This window comes from Hesperophylax consimilis, chromosome 17, assembly GCF_061612785.1.
Source record: "Hesperophylax consimilis isolate HC1 chromosome 17, BYU_Hcon_1.0, whole genome shotgun sequence".
Classification (NCBI taxonomy): domain Eukaryota; kingdom Metazoa; phylum Arthropoda; class Insecta; order Trichoptera; family Limnephilidae; genus Hesperophylax; species Hesperophylax consimilis.
Window position 1 is genome coordinate 16,351,828 of NC_142852.1, and position 5,191 is coordinate 16,357,018.

A 5,191-nucleotide genomic window follows, 5' to 3' on the forward strand; every position below is an offset into this window, starting at 1 on the left:
AAAAATTCCATCTGTGACAGGTACAAACTTGAAGGATCCATCCCAAGATTGATTCAACCCTTCACATCCGCATTTGTAATTAAAATATTTGCTCGCTCAATATTAGAATTTGTATTAATGATTTGGAACACGCAATATAATGCTAAGCAAATACATAGTGTTGCTTTATTTATTTTTCGGAATAACTTTATTGAGTAAAACCTCAAATTGTAATATTTAAATATTGAAGACAATATTAGAGATTTTTAAACGAAAATCTGAAACAGAAAAATCAGAAAAGGAAACGGTCACATCTGGGACTCGAACCCAGGACCCTTGTCTTTCCGGGACAATGCTCTACCAACTGCGCTAATGGGACCCTAAGGATCTGATTTTTCTGTTTCAGATTTTCGTTTAAAAATCTCTAATATTGTCTTCAATATTTAAATTTACATAGTGTTGCCATTGAAAGAATTATGAACGATTTGAGTGCTGCCATATATATATTTCTGAGTACTTTTGACTTATCCGCTATTATCCGTTTTGTCTTTGGTGTTAATTTTCTATGGCATTATTTTACCTGCCTGTCATCTTTTTTCTAATGCCGAATTAACTACTAACATTATCACAAATTAATATTCTGTTAATTAAATTGTAACTTCGTGAGCCTTTTATTCAATTCACTATAACGATTTGTAAGCACAACAAGACTTGACATTCTAAAATCGTTTGTTTAGATCTTAGTCCTACGTTTGGTACCCATCTCAAAAAAGTACGTCGCACACAATCTTTGAGGCCCGGTATATCAGCAGATCCGTAACCTAGCTACATACGACAATCCTCGTTCAAATTTAAGTATAATACATCGTCCACTCAATCCTTTTCCAGAATAGCAGTGTACCTGAAATGGATCTTGTGACCTCAGACGTCTGTGTCATAAAGTCCGAACCGGAGACAATCCCCGAGAAAGAAAGTCCAACATCACATCATGAAGCAATATTGCAGTTCGGGATAGTCAAACGAGAGCCCAAATATACTACTGCGATCAAGTGTGAACCAGGAACTCTAGCGGCAGTGGAATATGTGCAAGAATGTGGCGCACACTCTGAAATAGATATTGACTATCCTGATATCAAAAAGGAATGTTTTGAAAGGATTGACCAAAGTCTTGGTAAGCTATTTATTTATTCTTCCGGTTGCATCTCTTGTTAGAGGTTAGTTTACCCTGCAGACTTTAGCCGGGAACAGCGCAATATAAAGTGGTTTGAGCTATCTTTCAATTGGTAACTCGTTCAATTATTATTTTATTCATATAAAGCAATCACTGCGATAGATTATACGTAATTTTAATAAGAATAATTCGAACATACGTTATATTTCATAACACCCTGATTGAGGTTCCCTGGTTGGCTTATATATTATACTCAATTCAAGTTGTATTCAAAGTAGGTTATTTTGTTCTAATTATAGTTTTATTTTATTTTTTATATTTTTAACGGGTTTTGTTTATCTGTTGTAGGACCTCTACCTTTCTCACCCTACCTGTCCAGGATGTTTTTAAATATGCTATGGTAGATCTTTATTTCTATAGCCCTTCTTTTAAATAAATGTTCTTCCGTATAAATGCTTGGAAAAGTTACCTTGCTACCATATCAGGCAAAATAATTGATTTCGTACATATAGGTCACATGAGCGCTTTTGCATTTTTAAACAAGTATAAAATAACCACGAGTCTATTACTCTTTTCTGTGTTTTCAGATTTAGTTTCGTCGAAAAAATCTATAAATGGTACAAAACACTGGGATTCAGAACAATCTGTCACAAGGAAGAAAGTATTTTCCTGTCCTTCTTGTGCGTACAAGTGTGGGAGTAGTTGGCATCTGGTTTCACATATGAGAACCCACACTGGAGAGAAACCATTCTCTTGCCTGGAATGCACGTACAAGTCCTCTGAAAAAAGCAACATGGTTCGACATGCTAGAACCCACACTGGAGGGAACCCGTTTTCATGTTCGGAATGCTCTTACAAGTTCTCTGATCACGGCAATATGGTTGCTCATTCTAGTACCCACACTGAAGGGAAACCATTCTCGTGCTCCAAATGCGCATTCAAATGCTCTAACAAAAGAAACTTGGTTTCTCATACTAGAACCCACACTAGAGAGAAACCATTCTCGTGCTCGGAATGCACGTACAAGTGCTATCGAAAAACAAATCTGGTTTGTCATACTAGAACCCATACTGGAGAGAAACCATTCTCATGTTCAGAATGCACCTACAAGTGCTCTCAAAAAAACCGTTTGGTTCGTCATACGAGAATGCACACCGGAGAGAAACCATTCTCATGCTTGAAATGCACTTACAAGTGCTATGATAAAAGCAGATTGCTTTCTCATAGAAGGACACACCACGGTGAGAAAACGTTCTCATGCTCGAAATGCAAGTACAAGTCCTATAAAAATAGCCATATGGTTCGTCATGATAGAATTCATACTGAAGAGAAACCGTTCTCGTGCTCGAAATGCCCCTACAAGTGCTCGCAAAAAAGATATTTGGTTTCTCATTCTAGAACCCACACTGGAGAGAAACCATTCTCGTGCTTAGAATGCGCGTACAGGTGCTTACACAAAAGAGATTTGGTTTCTCATACTAGAACCCACACTGGAGAGAAACCATTCTCGTGCTTGGAATGCACGTACAAGTCCTCTACAAAAAGCCTTTTGATTCGTCATACCAAAACCCACACTGCTGAGAAACCTTTCGCGCTCTCGGAATGCATATATTCTCGTAATTGCAGTATGCCTCTTCATGCTAAAACTCACATTTGAGCGTAACCGTCTTCTGGTATGTTCAATAAAATATGTCATTTACGACAATTCATACACAATTTCATTTCAAGATGTCACTTTCTTCTTCTGGCTTTATTTTAAAGTTTAACGGTATAAACACATATTCCCTTATCCAATTTGATAATCTTGGTGTGCCCGAAATCTTGATCGCTATTCGTGGTGTATCTTTCTCTAACACCTACATTGATGATTTTGGAGAATTTCAACTTTTTTGATGGATCAAATCACTGGAGTCACAGGCAACGTTTTTAACGACTTCGTGAACTTTTGACTGTCGTTTAGAAATTAACATGTTCGTTTTGAATGTTTCAAAGTTAATAAAAATGTTTTATTTGATAAAATGATGATGGTCACTGATTTTTTGTTTGTTTAATCCTGCTCTTCATTCTTAAATTTTCAGGTTTATATTTCTTGTTTATTGGTCATACAAGTAAACCAGAAATACACTTTTGTTTCGTTTTGAATAAATATACGATTATATGTATGAATTAATGTTTTTTGTTTGTTTCCTATAGAAATTAGCTAAAATTCAACACATAATGGATGTGCTTAAGTTAATTAAAATTCTAAAAAGCGCCTAAATTTTAAAGCCCTAACGTTCGCGCTCTGCTTTTGTTAAAATTATATAAAGAGTTTCTTAAAACAAAACTAAATTTTAATTATTCGAATTCTGATTTAACACACCGCGAGTAAACACGCAACCTTGGATTCTGCAGATTTGAGAACCAATCCAGCCAGAGAAGCAATCATCCAGCCAGCAATCCACTTAAATTGGCAATAATTCAGACACCTCCAAAATTAATGTCAACCTACGTTTAAAAAAATCAACGATGACCCGTAAATGATTCAGCAGAATGATTGAGGTAACGGTAATCCGGTGCCAGAGCACAACCCTAGAGGCAGTATCCTGGTTCAGATTCCGTTTGTAAGTAATTTAAATTCCATTCAAAATAATTTAGACTCACGAATGTCCAGTATTACAATTACAATCGTTATTTATTGAAAATCGAACATTATTGTTCCATAATTTATGTAAGCTGATGTACACATTATCAATAACTTGAAATAAAACAACTAATCTTGATTAAAACCATCATGTCTGTAAACGGTAAAGCGCGAGAAAATGTGAATTTGAGAATACTATAATGACCGAGCAGCCGCCGACCGAGACACCCTGAACGTGAGATTGCAGCCGGCCGAGGCAACATGACTGCATCCACTCCCTGGACATCCTCATTCATAGCCCCCGTATATCATCATCCACTCCCTAGACATCCTCATTCATAGCCCCCGTATATCATCATCCACTCCCTGGACATCCTCATTCATAGCCCCCGTATATCATCATCCACTCCCTGGACATCCTCATTCATAGCCCCCGTATATCATCATCCACTCCCTGGACATCCTCATTCATAGCCCCCGTATATCATCATCCACTCCCTGGACATCCTCATTCATAGCCCCCGTATATCATCATCCACTCCCTGGACATCCTCATTCATAGCCCCCGTATATCATCATCCACTCCCTGGACATCCTCATTCATAGCCCCCGTATATCATCATCCACTCCCTGGACATCCTCATTCATAGCCCCCGTATATCATCATCCACTCCCTGGACATCCTCATTCATAGCCCCCGTATATCATCATCCACTCCCTGGACATCCTCATTCATAGCCCCCGTATATCATCATCCACTCCCTGGACATCCTCATTCATAGCCCCCGTATATCATCATCCACTCCCTGGACATCCACATTCATAGCCCCCGTATATCATCATCCACTCCCTGGACATCCTCATTCATAGCCCCCGTATATCATCATCCACTCCCTGGACATCCTCATTCATAGCCCCCGTATATCATCATCCACTCCCTGGACATCCTCATTCATAGCCCCCGTATATCATCATCCACTCCCTGGACATCCTCATTCATAGCCCCCGTATATCATCATCCACTCCCTGGACATCCTCATTCATAGCCCCCGTATATCATCATCCACTCCCTGGACATCCTCATTCATAGCCCCCGTATATCATCATCCACTCCCTGGACATCCTCATTCATAGCCCCCGTATATCATCATCCACTCCCTGGACATCCTCATCCATAGCCCCCGTATATCATCCTCTACGACGACGGCAAAATCTTCCCTCAGGGAAGCATCCACTCAATCGATAAAGGAGGAAGAACCTGTTCTGCAATTCATCAGCTCCATCATCACCTAAACGCGTAACGTAATCCTTCATTATCTACACCAGCAAGTCATCAGTTCCATTATTTTGCAAACAAAACAATCGCAAATTCCAAAATTAAGAATTCAATATAAATTTTTTTCAAATAATATTTTTGC

At 38.6% G+C, this 5,191-nt stretch overlaps 1 long non-coding RNA gene across 1 annotated transcript; it reads left to right on the forward strand.

The window, feature by feature from the left end:
* The first annotated feature begins 601 nt into the window (after positions 1–601).
* LOC149416097 (uncharacterized) lies at positions 602–2,575 on the forward strand. The gene is made up of 3 exons (XR_016303641.1): positions 602–751; positions 868–1,150; positions 1,738–2,575. It is a non-coding gene; the product is annotated as an uncharacterized LOC149416097 (long non-coding RNA).
* The last annotated feature ends 2,616 nt before the right edge of the window (positions 2,576–5,191 follow it).